An 18,818-nucleotide genomic window follows, 5' to 3' on the forward strand; every position below is an offset into this window, starting at 1 on the left:
TTCGGATTCATAATCCTCATCAGCCTGAGCATAACCTGCCACACTTAGGGCGAACAAAGCGATACAAAAGGGGATGATGGACGGAGCATTTAGTTTGTTTTGGGCTCAGAAATTGTTCCCTCGGGCAATACCTTGCCCTCTTCTTGGCATGTTTGAGTAGGCCCAGTGGGTAGCCTTGTTCCCGTAGGCGCTTAGTGAGTGTGTCACTCTCTTTGAAGAAGTCCTCCCTTTTGGTGCAATTCCTCCTCATTCTTAAATATTGACCATAAGGTAGGTAAGCGCCTACGGGAACGAGGCTGTCCACTGGGCCTACTCAAATGTGTCAAGAAGAGGGCATGGTATTGCCCGAGGGAACATCTTCTGAGCCCAAACTAAACGGGATGCCAGCAAGCTTGTCTGTGTCACCACCTTTCACTCCAAAAGTAACATCACCAAAAAGACAGTGTTGAAATACTGGAACTTAGTGGCCACAGAACTAAAAATGGATGAGAGTCCATTATTCGCATTCAAGAGAGGACGCAACATAAAAGACAATGTCGTCAAACCACCTAGACCACTTTATCACCCACAATCATGGACCCGAAAATATACGCTGGAGAGTCTTGGAAAAGATAAACGCAAGTCCTAGAGGTGGTTCCATAACCTCTGCTCTAAACAGAAAGGAATGCAAGTGGATACACTTTTTAAACTTTGTAGCTGCAGGCCTGAATGAACACGAGGAGATATCCAAACAAATGGGCTTACTCTAGGTACACACCAATAGGAATTGAGATACAGCATAGGTTTAGACACACTTGTCTGATACTCTGTACTAACCCATTTTGTTATCCCCTCCTGCATCATTGTGTATTGATACTGTACTTTTTCCGCTGGAAATGTGTTTCCCTTACATGCAACTCTGTGCTTAGTTTCTCTATAGTCTCATGATAAGGCAAACCAATGCATACTCACTGTGTGATTTTTTCATTGCCACCGATAACAGTAGAAAATGCATTATGTGATATGTCAAACTGCCCCAGTGCGTGTTAATGGTATACCGCAATCTTTCCCTTCAATCGTGTGTTCCCTTACATGTGACTTTGCCACAGAGGTTCACCATAACATCCCCGCTTTGAGAATTTCACGCCTAAGGCTGCCACAGCGCTGAAACAGTTAACTCCTTGAACACGCCGTTTGCGTGGGACAGTCCTTTCCCGACGCGGTCTCCTAGCAACGAACGTGCCTAACGTACACGCTTCGTCATACCGCTTCTGCGAATGTTTGATTCACTTCACTCTCAGCTACGGTGGACCAAGCATCTTGATCGTCTCCATGACGGGTGAGTTTCTGCATAGCTGCACTCTGCCCCCGCGGTACACGGTGAGATGTTCCGATGGCGTGATGGTTTAAATGGGCTAAACTCGATTTACGTCACCGCTCTGTCCACCTATGCCGACTCCAATTCATTTAGGCACTTCTATCACCACTGCTGCTCGACTGCCTGCCTTAGTCCATACATGGCTGTACCCGCGGTACATAGTTAAGCGTTTTGATAGCGTAATGGATCTAATGGGTAAAACACTTTATAGATCTGCACACCATAACTGTTTTCGTTTAGCCACCATTTCCGACATGGTCGAGAGCAACGGTCCTGGGCCGACGGTCATTCTAGTTTTTAATGGGCACCTATGCATTCACCTAGCCTTGGCCCTGTTTTAAAGTGGCTCTTCCTTATCAATGGAAGGCCTAGCTATTTTCATCTGATCGACAGGGCATCACGTCCATTCACGGGTTTCATTCAAAACCCCCACCAGTATCCAAATCACTATTCGATCTTTGATTTACCTCCTGTCTTAATCCACAGATTTGGCCAACATACGTGTGGCAACTCTTCAGGCAAATCATCGTCCCTGAACCATGTGAGTACTCACTGACTCACCACTAAGTGTTTCTCACTTTCGAGTTACGCGACAGTCTCTCTGATATTTAGCCTTTATGTTGCAGACTATCTCCGACCATATTCCGTCTTGATAAAGACCCGCAGCGACCACCAACTGGGGCGCGCTAGGGTCGAAACGTCGAAGCCAATTTTAGGTCCAGAACACTCCATGACTCCTCTATGAAACATCAGGATTCTTTGGAGATCAATTAATTGTTGGCCTTTCTATCACCTGTTTATATAATTGTATTCATTGTTGTGTATATACCTTAGCACTTGAGCACCTTTTTCACCAATTGTCACTTAACTGTGGTCGTACTTTGTATTAATTGTTTTTGTCACTGAATGAAGTAATTCAGCAAATATTAAATTGAATTCTAAATATATGTATGAATTCTTCACCAGGCTATATTATTTGTTTTTTCAGCTTGAGTATTGATTTTTCAGTTACGTAAATGTATCAGAGAGCTCTCACTGTTGTTTTGTTTGCATAGATTAGCGTTCTCAAAGGAATTTGTTCTACCCAACAGAACCACTTGTTTGTTTAACCACTAATACCCAGGTTCTGAGGGACACAGGGTTACCCCGTTTTTGTTAAACTATTAGCGGTGAAAGTGACAAGTGAGTGGAGTGTCATGTGGTTGCAGAGTGAGTGATGTTCTTGTGTGTGTGCAGTGTAGGAGGAGAGTGAGTAGTGTGAATGCAATATGATTGCTTTGACTGCAGGGTGTACATGAAAGTGAAGGGTGAGCAGTGAGAATGAGGAGGGTGTTGTCTGAATGCAGGATGTATTCCCAGATACCTGGGGGCATATGTACAAGCCCCTAACGCCACCAGAGCATCACTTTTTCCATCGCTACTGTGGCGTTAACTACTATGGCATATTTACAAGGCACCTTTTGTGGCTTAGCGCCACCTTGAAAATAATGCCGCTATTAAGGCAGCACTAAGCGTGAAAGAGGCATGCAATGAGTGTTTCAGTGGGCGTTACACTGCAACACCCAGTGGTTTTTTATGCTACCCCTATATTTACAGGGAATGGGCAGTGCCAAAAATACTGCCAGGGAATACGTGGTATTAAACAGGCGATACAAGGAGAAATATTTTATTTCTCCTCGTATATTGCTCTTTCTATGTGTGCTGGAAAATGCAACACACAGAGCAAATTGTCTCTTAAGATAGTTTATGTGCAGAAAACTGTCCCTTCCTGCACATAAACAATCACCCCTACAGCATAGGCACTCTAGGAAAATGGCGCTAGAATGCCTGCGCTGCCACTAGGGAGCATTTTTAGCACCAGTGCTAGGGGTAATGCAGGAGTGTGTTGCATTCCTGCATTCTGAAACTGACAGAAAGTGGCCTTACCAGATTTGGAGTAGCACAGCGCTCCACCAGTTTCTTATAGTTATTTCAAGTTACTAGATTCTATAGTATACTTCAAAGTGAGATCCCTGACTGCCTAAAGTCTGGGCTAGTTTTCTCCATCCTAAAGAAACCTCGAGGAGCTGAATGACTTCCGACCAATCACTTACCCCCCTACTCTGGCAAAGCTCATTGAGAAATGTGTACAGGTACAACTATGTAACCATATTGAGGAATTTCAGCTACTAGATCAATTTAAATCGGACTTCGTCAAGGCCACAGCACCGAAACCGCCATCACTTACATAGTTGAAGATGTGCTTACCCTATTTGACCGGAACGAATCCTGCCTGTTAATCCTACTCGACCTTTCATCAGCCTTTGATACGGTCAAACATGACAACCACCTGAGCCTTCTGGAGCATAGGTTGGGGCTTTCTGGCGTAGTACTAAAATGGTTTGCATCCTTTCTCCATAATAGAACATAGAGAATTAAATCCAACCAATCCCTCTGCCATCCCAGTCCTGTCACCCTAGGTGTGCCCCAAGGCTCTTCGCTTTCACCCACTCTTTTTAACCTATTTATTGAACCCCTCACTGAAAGCCTGAAAGCATCTAACATCCAATACCACATGTATGCAGACGACACCCAGCTGTACATGAAAACTCCTCGCCTGACAACATCAAGTCACTCAATGGAACCTTACACAAAACCCTCAACTGGCTTACCTTCAACCATCTCAAACTAAACACCCTCAAAACAGAATACCTCTTTGTTGGACCTGCGATGGGCAAGCACAGCACAAAGGGGGTAGCTTGGCTCAAGTGACAAGGCAAGTGAAGGCTGTAGTGTTAAGCCGGCTTTGACCCAATAATAACTCTCTGCGCAGCCACACCAAAAAGAATGACACCACACCACTGCTGTAGAAAAATACGATTCCTTTATGTAAAAATTCTCTGTAAATAGGGATGATTGGGATAGCACATATACATTTCTTTTAGTCACACAATTCTGGGCTTCAATTCTGTAATGAGTAATACCATAAATAATATCAGGAATAAATAGCATCAATAAATAGAATAAATATCAGTAATAAATATCACAAATCAATAGAATAAATATCACTTTCGCCTAGCAGAATAAATACTGGTTCATTTAAATAATAAACACATGTTCATTCTGGTATCGCTGCCACCAATTAAATATTTCAGGAACATTACATTTGCATTACGTTTCAGTTTGGAAAGATAACTCTTACAGTTTGTGTTGGTTTCAATGACAATGCATACAGGCTTCTCTGGGCACAGAATGCGTTTTGGGACTCTTTAACGTTCATTCAGGGAGTATGCGCGTGTGTCTAAAATGCAAGGAGACACAGTGAACACTTCATTTGCACGTGGCTGTCACCGGGAAAGGATCTCTGCTTGCCGGTGGAGTCTCTACGCGCCTACAGGCTTTGTAACCGCTAGCACTCAGGCGGCACCAGTTCAAAGTCTTTAGACTAACGAACGGGCTGCTGGCAAGGTCACACCACCTTCTCGCTCAGTTAAAACAATGCCGGTTCACAGTTCCTTCACAACGCTGCACACTACTGGAAGAAACGGGCCCACCTCACATTGGCTGTGATCGGAAAGCGATTCAGTCAGGGCTTAGCACTCCTCACGCCAGCGAAGGGGTTCTCAGGGGCTCACCGGACCTCCCTCCGTCTTCCGCATACAGGGTGGTTCCCGCCCACAGCTACAGCTTCTGGGTCACTGGAGAGTGGCAGGGACGCTAGTCCCGCCCAACAAAGGCCGGCCTTCCCCGCCCCGGCGCACCACTTCACCTTCAGTCCGTGCAGGGAGCGCTCTACGCTGGTGGGGCTCGTAGACGTCCGAGCTCCCCTCTAGAGGCGCCTGTCGCGAAGGGGGCACAGTCGACGATCGCGGTCGCGGCGAACTTGCTCTCGCCACGCGACTCGTGAAATCTGTCGCAATTCACCACCGGAGGGGGCAGGGAGCACACGAAATTGGCCACAGTCTTTGGGGGTAATGAGGCACTAGCTGGGCAGGCGCATGGTCACCGCTAATGCAGATAACTGGAACGCCAGTCAGGATCAATGCCAATGACCTTTGCTACTCTACTGCCCGCGCTACCAGCCACCTCAGGGGTCAACAGGGCAGGTGTCAATCTGGTGTCAAGTCTGGAATCTCTTCTATCGGAACTCCCCCATCGAATCTAAAATGGCCGCCAGGGACTGAGCCTTATATAGCCAGTGCCCTGGGTTGCTGGCACGAGCCAGAAGGTTCTAGAACCTTCTCTGGCTGTGACAATGACATGGCCCTTTGGAGGTGTATTTAGGTCACTCACAGCCACCGTACTGTGGTTCTAGAGCAGCCATTTTGTGTACCTGAGAGAAAATAAAGAAATTCCTGTCAGAAAAGTGCGCCAAACAAAGGGGCGCCAAAACCTCCAAAGGCCAAAGTTCATGAAGGCTCCAATGGGAGTCACTCACATGAGGGAAAAGGGTGTCCACCATTTTAGGGCCATATCTTCAGGTTGACAACCCCAGATTGTAATGCCACAGGTTTCGTCATTTGTCTTGTAAATAGGTGCCACAAACCTTGTGAGCAACTGGGCGTCAAGGAACATCTAACCCCATGAAACAGCACATACAAAGTCCTGGCAGACAAAGAAAAGCGACAAATTTTGGGATGTACAGGGGAACAAAAGAAATCATATTGGTGAGGGGACTCTCAGAAGCAGACAGGTCTAACACGGGTCCCCCCCAGCTGAAAGTGGGGAGAACTACCCAACACCTTGGGAGACCTCAACACTAAGGCGGAAATACCTGGAGAGCCCGTCTGCATTGGCGTGGTCAACTCCGGGCCGGTGTTCCACCCGAAAGTCCATTCCCTGTAGGGAGATAGACCACCTCAACAGTTTGGGGTTTTCCCCCTTCATTTGCATGAGCCAACGAAGGGGTCGGTGGTCTGTCTGAACAAGGAAGTGTGAACCAAACAAGTATGGTCGCAGCTTCTTCAGTGCCCAGACCACCGCAAAGGCTTCCCGCTCGATGGTACTCCACCTCTGTTCCCGGGGAAGCAGTCTCCGTGACAGAAAGACCACGGGTTGATCCAGGCCCTCTTCATTGAGTTGCAATAACACCGCCCCAATGCCAGTGTCGGATGCATCTGACAATGAACTCTTTCGAAAAATCTGGAGCCTTCGGTTCACTGTAGAGGAGACCATCCTCCCAGTAAACACGATAGTTCCCGGACTCGTTACCTGCTGCCTGGGTTTCAGCCTGTTGCCTCAGACCCTTGAGGGTGGGACATTCCCTTTGTCCCTTGCTTAGTTCCTCCCTGGATGGTCCTCCCTCCACTCGCCACTCAGCGGGGATAGGTAAGTCCTCCAACTGAACCATGTCCTCCCCCGCGGACTCCGGGTCCACCTCCACAGGTGGCCTATCCGTCTCACGGGGCACGGACATCGAGGCAGGCTCTTCCTGTCCTCGAGATGTTCTCTCATCAGCAGCTGGGTGGGCCATTGTTCCAGGCTCCAACCCACGCGACTTCTCCTCCCGAGCAGCCGCAGACCTGGTAGTCACACAGGCCCAATCAGGTGTACCCAGCATCTCAGTATGAGTCCGGTATTCCACCTCCTTCCAAGCATTGTGCTCCATATCATTACCCAGCAGACAATCGACTGGCACGGCGGGGCTTACGGCAACTCGAAGTGAACCTGCCCAAGCAAAGACCCATCATTGAGGAATACATGAAAAATCTGTCTGCTCTCAACTGCACACCACATATCATAGACTCTACAAAATCCTTGGATATAGTGTTGGATAGGAACTTGAGCATGCAGGACTACATTAGTGCTTCTACCAAAGGAGCGAACTTCAAACTGAGCACCCTAAGGAAACTAAAACCTTTCCTTCCCCCCGATGACTTCAAGTCCGCAGTATAAGCATTAGTCATCTCACGGTTGGAAAATGGCAGTGCAACACTCTGCGGTCTGCCTAAGTACAGACTGGCCGCCCTCGGAGGCTCATTGCATGCGGCCGCCAGGCTAGTAACAGGCTCCAGGAAGTACAATCACATCTCCCCGGACCTGAAAACACTCAACTGGCTACCTTTCAAAGCAAGGATAAACCTTTAACTTGTCTGCATGACCCACAAAGCCCTTCACTACAACACACCTTTTTATCTCGCAAAAAACCTGAGCTGTCGGGTGGTGTCCGTACCTCCGAAGCTCTAGCACCCTTCTACTTAAACCAAGGAAATTAACACAAAAAAACATACAACCGTTCCTTTGTTCTCAGGAATCACCCCACGAATCTGGAATGCCCTTCCAATGGAAATGAGACTGATTCCATCAACAGTGTTCTTCAAAAAGGAAATGAAAGCGCAACTGATGAATACTTGCCTGTCCTAAAGTCCAGTAGGGGTCCTGAGTCACCTCATATACTATCATGCTGATGTCTTTCCTGCCTTATCCTACTGACTAAATATTTTGCCCACTATTACGTTGTTATGTAACTATTGCTATATTTGTGTATCATGTCGTCATGTATCTATTGCTATTTTTGTCTATCATGTTGTCACGTAACTTTTGCTATTTTTGTCTATTGCTATGATTCTGTAATGATTGCCCCCTCTCATTTGTGTCGCATCCCTCTGTAAAGCGCTCTGATACCTTCAAGGGTCATGTTCGCCCTAAACAAAACTTTCTAAATAAAATAAATTATACATATGCCTCATGGAGTAACTCAGCATAGTATTGACAGCTGGCATACAGTTTCAGATATAAGTTAAACTATTGCTATTATAGTATCAATCTGGGATGGAGGGTGGAGGAAATAAATATTGTGCGGATTCTGCAACAAACTTTCAATCTCCTGATTATGGTTGCCAGCTTATCAAATGTATACAGGCATCATCGCTATTTTGATGTCCTAGCCAGTTCAAAAGTAAGCAAAAGTGCAGGGGCCTCATTTATGAGGCTGTGTGTCACTTTTACGCCGCCGGTGCATCACTTTTTGTGACGCACCAGTGGCGTAACAAATGTGCCTTGTTGCGCCATATTTACAAAGTGACGCATCTAGGTAGATGCGCAGCTTTGTAAACCCCTGTGCCACATTATACCTGCGCCAGGTGTAATGGGCCTCATTTATGAAAAATGACGCATCGCTGCGTGAAAACAGCGATGCGTCACTTTTCATTGCTCCCTCCTTGCGACACCAATGATGCATCATATTTACATTATGATGCATCATTGCGCAAGGAGTTACGGATATGTCAGTATTTCTGACGTATCTGTAAGCGCAAAAGTGACGCATTGCTGGAGTGTGTCACAAAAGTGACGCAAGTCCAGCAATGCATCCTTTCACATGGGGCAAGCCCCATGTGAAAGGGCTTGCGTCAGTCTTACGCCTGCTGTGAGGCAGGCGCAAGATTTTGACGCAACGGCGTCCTAGAAGTAGCACAGTGAAATCTCATAGATTTCACTGCGTCACTTCTACGACCCTTTCTTGCGTCAATATGCCCCCCCTTGCATACATTATACCTGGAGCAGGTAGAATGTGGCGCAGTGGTTTACAAAGTGACGCATCTACCTAGATCCGTCACTTTGTAAATATGGCACAACAAGGCTCATTTTTTACGCCACTGGTGCGTCACAAAAAGTGACGCACCGGCGGTGTAAAAGTGACGCAAGGGCTCATAAATGAGGCCCAATGTATGCAAGGGGGGAGTATTGACGCAAGGAAGGTTCGTAGAAGTGACGCAGTGAAATCAATAAGATTTCTCTGAGTCACTTTTAGGACGCCGTTGCGTCAAAATCTTGCGCCTGCCTCACAGCAGGCGTAAGACTGACGCAGGCCCTTTCACATGGGGCTTGCCCCATGTGAAAGGACGCATTGCTGGAGTTGCGTCACTTTTTTGACACACTCCAGCAATGCGTCACTTTTGCGCTTACAGATACTTCAGAAACACTGATGTATCTGTAACTCCTTGCGACATGATGCGTCATACATTAAATATGACGCATCAGGAATGTCGCAAGGAGTGCGCACTGAGAAGTGACGCATCACTGCTTTCACGCAGCGATGCGTCATTTCTCATAAATGAGGCCCCAGGTACTTTAAGCACATATTTGTGCATAATTCAAACAACACACATAAATAGTAATTTTAAATGTGTTTTAGGGCTGAATTAATGATACATGACTAACAATTAAAGAAAACAAAGACAGAAAAGTCATGTTACAAATATATAAAGCCATATTTAGTGTGAGGGAGGGGCTTTGCAGACTCCTTAAACAAATGTCCGGTATTTTTCTCTAAGAAAGGTGCATTCCTACTCCAGATGGCTTTTCACGAAAAGCATTCTCCCACTGTGGCAATATAAATAAAATACAAAGAGAAGACGTGATGTCACAAGCTGTCTGCAGTTCGAAGCCATCCTTGGAGCAGGGTTGACGAGGTAATGCTGAGGGCGGCCCTCTGTCAGCGGTCAGTTGAATTGCAGTCTTTAGTCTGAAGGAAGGAAGATATGGCAAATACAACCTACCCACAATGCCATGTATGCAAGTCCAAAAGCCGCCACAGCCGATGATAGCTGTCTAGAAGCATTGAACACACATTTTGTATCTCTTTTTTGCCAAATGTGTTAGCATTTCTTTATCAAGCTCAAGATCATTACATAACGTCGCCCTAGGGTCCAGATGTAGGAGCCCTAATACCAGTCGGACGTTTCCGACTGGTATTAGGGTTTTCGTCCGACTGGTATTAGGGCTTTCTAATGTAGGAGCATGCTTTACAGAATAGGTATGTTACCAAATCTGTATTTACAGATTCGGGAATCAGTAATACAGATTCTGTAAAAGCACATGTAGGTAGTTCAGATTCGGTATTTTACCACCCCGAATCATGTGTGCATGCACATCTAGACATGTGACAGACAGACATGCCCCTAAGCACCCTTGCTAAAATCGGAATTGAATTGAAGCCCATAGGAATTAATGGGCAATACAGATTCAGTATTTACAGAATCGGTAAATACCGAATCTTAACGATTCCGAATCGGTAAAATTCGGTATTTAAGAAGTGGTAAATAAGAATTACCTACATCGGGCCCTAATTGTCTTAAGTAAAAACGTATATAGGATGACGGATTGCAATTTCTCTAAGTATAAGCATGCTTTACTGTATACTCATTATTTAACACAGATGCAGTTTGTGTGGCTCTGACGAAGAAAGGTGTATATTTCGGGAATTACTTGTAGATCTCACACTGCGATCTGAATATGTTTAAATATAGAATTTAAGACGTTGGATGTAGGAAAGCTTATTGTAACTAATAACAATCTGTCACGTCAGAGCACATGCTGCGGTCATAATAGCAATAAGATCACCTGATAGAGCTTGTATTTGGCTTACTTTTCACGCTCGAGATCTTCTGACGTATCTGTAAGCTCAAAAGTAACGCATTGCTGGAGTGCGTCACAAAAGTGACGCAACTCCAGCAAGAAGGGCCTGCGTCAGTCTTACGGCTGCTGTGAGGCAGGCGCAAGATTTTGACGCAACAGCGTCCTAGAAGTGGTGCAGTGAAATCTCATAGATTTCACTGCGTCACTTCTACGACCCTTTCTTGTGGCAATACGCCCCCCCCTGCATACATTATACTTGGCGCAGGTATAATGTGGCGCAGGGGTTTACAAAGTGAGGCATCTACCTAGATGCGTCACTTTGCAAATATGGCGCAACAAGGCACATTTTTTATGCCACTAGTGCGTCACAAAAAGTGACGTACCGGCGGCGTAAAAGTGATGCAAGGGCTCATAAATGAGGCCCAATGTATGCAAGGGGGGCGTGTTGACGTAAGGAAGGGTCGTACAAGTGACGCAGTGAAATCTATGAGATTTCACTGCGCCACTTTTAGGACGCCGTTGCATCAAAATCTTGCGCCTGCCTCACAACAGGCGTAAGACTGACGCAGGCCCTTTCACAAGGGGCTTGCCCCATGTGAAAGGACACATTGCTGGAGTTGCATCACTTTTGTGACACACTCCAGCAATGCGTCACTTTTGCGCTTACAGATACGTCAGAAATACTGACGTATCTGTAACTCCTTGCGACATGATGCGCCAAAAATTAAATATGACGCATCAGGAATGTCGCAAGAGTGCGCACTGAGAAGTGACGCATCGCTGCTTTCACGCAGCGATGCGTCATTTCTCATAAATGAGGCCCCAGGTACTTTAAGCACAGATTTGTGCATAATTCAAACAACACATATAAATAGTAATTTTAAATGTGTTTTAGGGCTGCATTAATGATACATGACTAACAATTAAAGAAAACAAAGACAGAAAAGTCATGTTACAAATATATAAAGCCACATTTAGTGCGGGGGAGGGGCTTGCAGACTCGTTAAACAAATGGCCGGTATCTTTCTCTAAGAAAGGTGCATCCCTACTCCAGATGGCTTTTCACGGAAAGCATTCTCCCACTGTGGCAATATAAATAAAATACAAGGGGGCAGATTTATGTTAACTGGCGCATCCCCAGGGATGCGCCAGTTAATGTGCGCCACAGCTCCGCCACCCATGGTGCGCCGCATTTACAATGCGGCGCACCATGGTGCAAGGCATGGAAGATGCGTCACGCATTTCTCGGCGTACGGGCGGCGCATTGCTGGAGTCATGTCGCAAGTGCGACATGACTCCTGCAATGCACAGGGGCCGCCCCTACAATGCCTGGTGCGTCACCATTACGCCTGCTTCAAGCAGGCGTAAGGAATTGACGTAGAAAGTGACTGAGTGAAATCTCATAGATTTCACTCAGCCACTTTCAGGAGGCGTTCCTGCGCAGGAACACCCCCCCCCCCCTGCGCAGGAACGCCTCCTTATGGCGCAGGGCTTTCCAACGTGACGCATCTCCTAGATGCGTCATGTTGTAGATAGGGCGCATTGTTTCGCCGCCGTTGCGTCAAATTAAGTGACGCAATTGCGGCGCAAGGTCCTCAGAAATCTGCCCAAAGAGAAGACGTGATGTCACAATCTGTCTGCAGTTCGAAGCCATCCCTGGAGCAGGGTTGACGAGGTAATGCCGAGGGCGGCCCTCTGTCGGCGGTCAGTTGAATTGCAGTCTTTAGTCTGAAGGAAGGAAGTATGGTAAATACAACCTACCCATAATGCCATATATGCAAGACCGGGGCAACAGAAAAGGCTTGGGTCCTGTCACTGGCTGTCCTGGACCACTCTAATACATCAAACAAAAGCAAAAGGCCAGACAGGTTTTTATTTTTTGTTTTAACACACCTCGTCAAGGAATTCTAGGTGGTACGACTATTTTATTTTAGTCTTTTATATTTCATAAAAAGCTTGTTTTCAAGTAAATTTTGTATGTCATAGAAAAGAATCAATTGTCAAACAATATTAAACACATACGGACATTTAAACATAATACACAAAATCAATGTTAGAAATTACAATGCACACCAAATACACAACTATACAATGCCTCCAAGTACTTCATTACTAGGCACCAGTCCTTCGTATTGAATATAAACAGACAAGCCGACAAAAAATTCATTAGAGACGCCTGCTTGTCTAACTGAGCCAGAGACTAAACTTCTCAATGGGTCACACTCCTAGGGGAAGAAAGTATGGCACAATTTTTTATTACCCTAGAAGCGTCCCTCCTTTCTCGCTCAGGCTCAGGATCGACGCGTTTCGAACCACTAAAACATTTAAGGGTTCTCCTCAGGACACGGAGTGGGAGTGGCCATCACTGTAAAGAATGATAATGGGATTGGGATCAGTGTTATAGGAGCTGTTAAAAATATTTCTAAATTCTCAGACTGCTCTACTAATGTTCACAATTACTTGTTGTCAGCATCTACGGCCACTTATGGTAGGAATTTGCCAGACAAATGTGGGAATTCTGTGGGTAAATGCAAAATTAAAGGTCAGTCTACCATCAATTGCCCTTTTCCACGCTACGCTAAATTCCTATAGGAACCGCCATTTAGTACAGCCTACCTTCATGTGTTGACAGAATGAAGGGGGAGAGGTAGGGAAGTGCTGGCCAATCCTCGGCACTAAATGTTCTTACTCAGCGGCCTGTATCATTTCCATCTCGGCTGAAACGGTAAATAACACCTATTGAATATGTGCCGCATTAGTTGATGTCTGCAAAAGCAAAGAGAGGAAATGCGAGCTTTTTAAAAAAAAAAACGTGCAGCTCTGAACTTACTTAGAAACAGAACTCCTCTCTCTCGGTCTTCGACGACGTTTACTCTAACAGGGCGTCTGACGTGTAGATGCAGCGGACGTTGGTAATACTTTTAAAGGGGCCGTAGTTATTTAGATGTTCCTATCGGAAGTTGTTATTTGTAGTTTTTTTCATCTTAGTAGGTTTTTTCATCATCATGGTCAACTCGAGCAAATAGGGCCAACGCAGTTAGTAGTTACGAAATTCACTTGCATAGACTGGTGTTAATTACAGATTGCTCAATTCAGTTAATTCATTCAAACCTGACATCGCTGTGTCAAATTTCAATATCAAATACGCTTCTTACTGGGATAGACGTGCATCAGGGTCACCACCCCCTCCAACAGAAGTTTTCATCACTGCCAAGACTGTCCATTTTAAGTCATTCACTGAATGATTTTTTTGTAGAAAATGCGAAACCAAAGGTGCTGTGAGTATTTTATTGTTGATTCTTGAACGGTGCTGTGTGATTCTTTGTCGGACCTCTTGTGTGGTCTTGCCAATATATACCTTTTTGCATGGACATTGAATGGCATATACTGCATACTTGGTCTTACAATTAGTGAAGTCTTCATGGCGCCAGTACTTCTTAGCATCGATAAACAGAGAACCTTCCAATGTTAGGCTGCACACGGAACAAGTTCCACATTTGTGGTGTTATTGTTGATTCTTGAACGGTGCTGTGTGATTCTTTGTCATACCTCATGTGTGGTCATGCCAATATATACCTTTTTGCATGGACATTGAATGGCATATACTGCATACTTGGTCTTACAATTAGTGAAGTCTTCATGGCACCAGCACTTCTTAGCATCGATAAACAGAGAACCTTCCATTGTTAGGCTGCACACGGAGCAAGTTCCACATTTGTGGTGCCCCTTGACAGGGCTGAGACCAAATAAAGTGCTTTGAGTATCTTTTTTACTTTCAGGACATGTGGATGTAATCTGCTGTCCTATGCTCCGATCCTTCTTTAGCGCAAACAAGGGGAACCCACATTGGGGATTGCTTCTTCAAATAGATGCCTGCTGTTGAGAATGATATTTTGCACTGGATGTGTGTGGGGTCCAAAGGTGGACACACATACAATCCGTTGTTTCAGTGCCTTCTGGTTCTTCTGCAATAGATTCTCCCTTGGTGTCCATCTCGCCCTTTTCATAGAGTGTTTCAGGAGCTTACGTGGATACCCTCTTTCTTGAAGTTTCTGGACCAATGCATGGCCGTGAGTTTCAAAATCTTGAAGCCTTGAACAGTTCCGTCTCACCCTAAGGAATTATCCATAGGGGAGGTTATTTTTTAAACTTCTTGGATGGTAGCTCTTGAAATGTAAGGCATTGTTCTTATCAGTTTTTTTCTGAAATAGGGAGAACATCAGTCCCTCGGATGTCGATTTAATTTCTACATCTAAAAATGATAGGGATTTCGAATCATATGTCAAGTTGAACTTGATATCAGGGCTCCTATTATTTAGCCAGTCGTGAAATTCTTCTAACGACTGAGGAGTGTCATCCCAGACACACCACACATCATCAATGTATTGTAGCCAATGTGTGAATGTGTGCTTGGTACGGATGGTTGTTATATACATATTTTTCCTCGTACTGGGCCATGTACAGAACAGTCATTTCAGGCGCAATCGGACATCCCATCCAACTTTTTCAGATTGCCTATGTGCAGGGGCATAGTGAACCCTGCTCCACCCCACCCTTGCTTTAGGAACTACAGCGAGGGTGGAGTTCTTGATAGGTCTCATAATTAATGTGAAAGCGTGAGTGAGTAAGTAAGTGAAGGGATGGGTGGATGGATGGCTGGATAGATGATTGAAATGATTGATGGATGAGGGAAAGGGTGGATGACGGGCGAGTGAATGGGTGGATAGATCAGTGAAATCATGGATGGATTGATGAATTGATAAGTGAAAGGGTGGATTGATGAATTGATAAGTGAGAGGGTGAATGGATGGACGGATGAGTGAAAGGGTGGATGTAAGGCTGAATGAGTGGGTGAAAGTGCGGGTAGATAGACAAAAGGATGGATAGATGAGTGAAGGAGTGAAAGGGTGGATGTATGAGTGAAAGGATGGATGAATGATAGATTCAATGGATGGATTCATGAGTGGATGAGTAGGAGGGTGGGTGGGTGGATGGAAGGATGGATGGCTAAGTGAAAGGAGAATTGAAAGAGGAAGGGGGATGGGTAAATGGATGACTGAATGGGTGAATGGCTGGATGGATGAGTTAAAGGATGGATGGGTGGAAGAGTGGATGGATGAGTGTATGGATGGATAGGGTGAAAGGGTGGATGGATGGATGATGGATGAGTAAAAGGGTGGATTGAGGGATAGATAAGTGAAATGATGGAAGGAAGGAAACGTGATGGATAGGTTTATAAATGGATGAATATGGACATTGTTGGGCCCACAGATGGAAGGACAGATTGAATGGTGAAAGACTGAATGAAGGATGAAAGTATGATTGCACATTGTAAGCCCCATTATCTTAAGCAACATTTCCTATACATTGACTTTCCCATTTATATGAGTGATTGTCTCTATATAATATGTGTGTGTTGTAACACACTCCAAAACTCTGCCCCACATACTTGGGATGAGTAGCACTATAGAAGAAATTAAATACACATGAGAGAGGGTCTATGTGAAGATGAGGGGCACGCCATTGGAGGGTGGTATCAAGACCAGACTGGCCGGACCGGGCATCAGGTGTTTTCTCTGGGAGCTGGAAAGGTGGGGGCGGTTTTGTTACCACAAAAAGACCTGCATATTTGCTTAAAGCTTCTTGTATACTGACAAACCATGAACCTAATATAAACTTATTTTAACTTGTACTTTAGTGGTTGTCTATTTACTTACTTATATACTATTGCGCAACCTTCTCTGATGTGTCTGTAAACTTTACCTTTTGTCCTGAATTTTGACCTCCTGTCCTGAATTTTTGTCAAGAATTTTGACCCTTTGTCCTGAATTTTTACACTCACTGTCCTGAATTTGCACCCATGCCAGTTGGTCACCCTAGACATCACGGCGACCCCTCCAGGTGCCGGTAGTTGGGGGGGGTGGTGATGCTCGGCGTTCAGATGGAAGCAGGGGGCTACCTTTGACAGAGGCGACAAGTGCAGGTGCCCTGCAACCCACTAATCACCACCACATGAAGGAAGAAATGAACCCGATCAGCTTGTCGACCCAACTTCCAGAAAAAAACTTTCAGTCGCCATGGAAAGGCTGCAGCATTTGCTGTCTGCGAGTCTGTCAAATTAGATTTGTACAATAAACCCATTAGATAAGGAAACTGCATTAAATGTCTGCCCCATCACGGTCACCACTATGCGTCTTCAATCCTTCGTTCACCCCTCTTTTAAACCTCACGTCAACTCGTCTCCCTCAAATTTCGGGAGGTAAGGCTAATTCATCCAGCCAAAGCCATATGCAGAGTGGAGATGCAGGGGCTCTAAGTAGGGGCGAAAACACAACAAAGCCTCATTACCAAGTAAATGGTCTTTTAAAGACCTGTGTGAAGTACTCGGGTGTGGCTGTGTGTGTGTGCTGTGCCGGGAAGCTGTCTCAGACAGGCACACAAATTCTTATAACATTCACACCCCTCAGAATGATAAATGACCACTTCTAGCTGCCTTGTCATGGGGTGGGAGTGGGAAGATGTGCACAGCAGGGGGAAAGGGATGGCCAGTGCAGGTGACGCTTTTCTTTTGTATAGGAATTTCTGCTGGCATCATAGCCCAGGGTTTGCTGTCTGTGCACTTGTATAGATGTGTATTCCATACTAGTGCACAGACAGCACACCCAGGGCTATGACGCCAGCAGGAATTACTTTACGAAGGAAAAGTGTCGCCTGCACTGCCATCCCTTTCACCTTGCTGTCTGCACTTGTATGGAATACACATCCACGGCGCTGCTCAGCAGATAAATGGTGAACAGGGCCATGGATATGTCTCTTTTTGCATCCAAGGGCACCGACGAAGAAGCAGAGGAGGCCCAGGCAAGGAGAATCCAGGAGACATTTGACCCACACCTATCTAGAAAGTGAGACTTTTGGGAGGGGCTGGATGCCAGGACGACAGTGCTGCTGATCAGCCAGACTCCACTGAATAGTATCAGAAGAGCAGGCAGCAGTTTTTAAGTAAGTTCCATTAACTTTATTGCATTCTACAGCATCACCAGCAGTACCTACTGGCTGCATATCTAGGTTACGCTGTTTTAGACTAACATGCATGTAAACGTCAAGCAGGACAGTCCCCGCTGAATATGCAAATGTAGTGTGAGCTTGTTGGGGCAGATTTATAAGCCCCTTGGGACATTTTTGCATCACTTTTCCCATGTTAAAAGTGACGCTAAAGTGGCGCAAGGGGCTTGTAAATCTGCCCTGTAGCGTTCAGCTTTTGGGATGCCAGTGTGGTAATTTTAGGGTTCAGGGTGGGTATGGGTTTTGGGGTGGCAGTGATAATTTTAGGGTTTAAGGTGGGTATGAGGTTTGGGGTGCCAAGGGTAATTTTAGGGTTCAGGGCGGGTATGGGTTTTGGGATGCCAGGGGAAATGTTAGGGTTCAGGGTGGATATGGGTTTTGGGGTACCAGGGGGGTAATTTTAGGGTTCAGGGTGGGTATGGGTTTTGGGTTGCAAGGGGGGGACATTTTAGGGTTCAGGGCAGGCATGGGTTTTGGGGTGCCAAGGGGACCAATTTAGGGGTCAGGGCGGGTATGGGTTATGGGTTTTGGGGTGCTAGAAGGCTAATTTTAGGGGGGTGGGTATGTATGAGTTTTAAGGGGCCAGAGGGTGATATTAAGGTTCATAAGTGTGCTCTAATTGTTGTCCAGTTTCAAATGCAGAATTGAACACTTTTTTTTTTCTCAGCTTGGCCTGAGCATTAACCGATCCTGATTGTCTGCCTTTTTAGCCCCGCCCCTATTGATTAACATTAGCCATGCCCCTTCGTTTGCCAGGTTAGCCCCCCCCCTGGAAAAATTTCTGCTGATGCCCATGATTTTGAAACTGTGATTCAGTCTGTACGGTCGGTCTCTGTAAAAAGAGGCTGCAGGCTCTGGCTAGGAAGCCAGTCAGGCTGAACCAGCAAGTGGGCGCATTTTGCCATACACACCCCCTATAAAAGGAGTACAGGAAATCTAACAAGTGTTACCTCAAATATCACTTCCAACATTTTGCTATAGATCCACCCAATATGCTAAGAATTAGGTACATTATGTTAGGGCCTTCGGCCAGGTGTGGTGGCGCGTGTTCTGTGTTTCTGCC

General features: G+C 45.7%; 1 long non-coding RNA gene across 1 annotated transcript in view; it reads left to right on the top strand.

Moving 5' to 3' along the window:
• The first annotated feature begins 1,280 nt into the window (after positions 1–1,280).
• Positions 1,281–18,818, top strand: part of LOC144771490 (uncharacterized) — a 77,034-nt gene continuing 59,496 nt past the window's right edge. Inside the window, exons 1-2 of the long non-coding RNA XR_013599310.1 lie at positions 1,281–1,318; positions 17,522–17,692. This is a non-coding gene — a long non-coding RNA (uncharacterized LOC144771490). The remainder of the gene's footprint in view (positions 1,319–17,521; positions 17,693–18,818) is intronic.

This window comes from Lissotriton helveticus, chromosome 8 (genome assembly GCF_964261635.1).
Source record: "Lissotriton helveticus chromosome 8, aLisHel1.1, whole genome shotgun sequence".
NCBI lineage: Eukaryota > Metazoa > Chordata > Amphibia > Caudata > Salamandridae > Lissotriton > Lissotriton helveticus.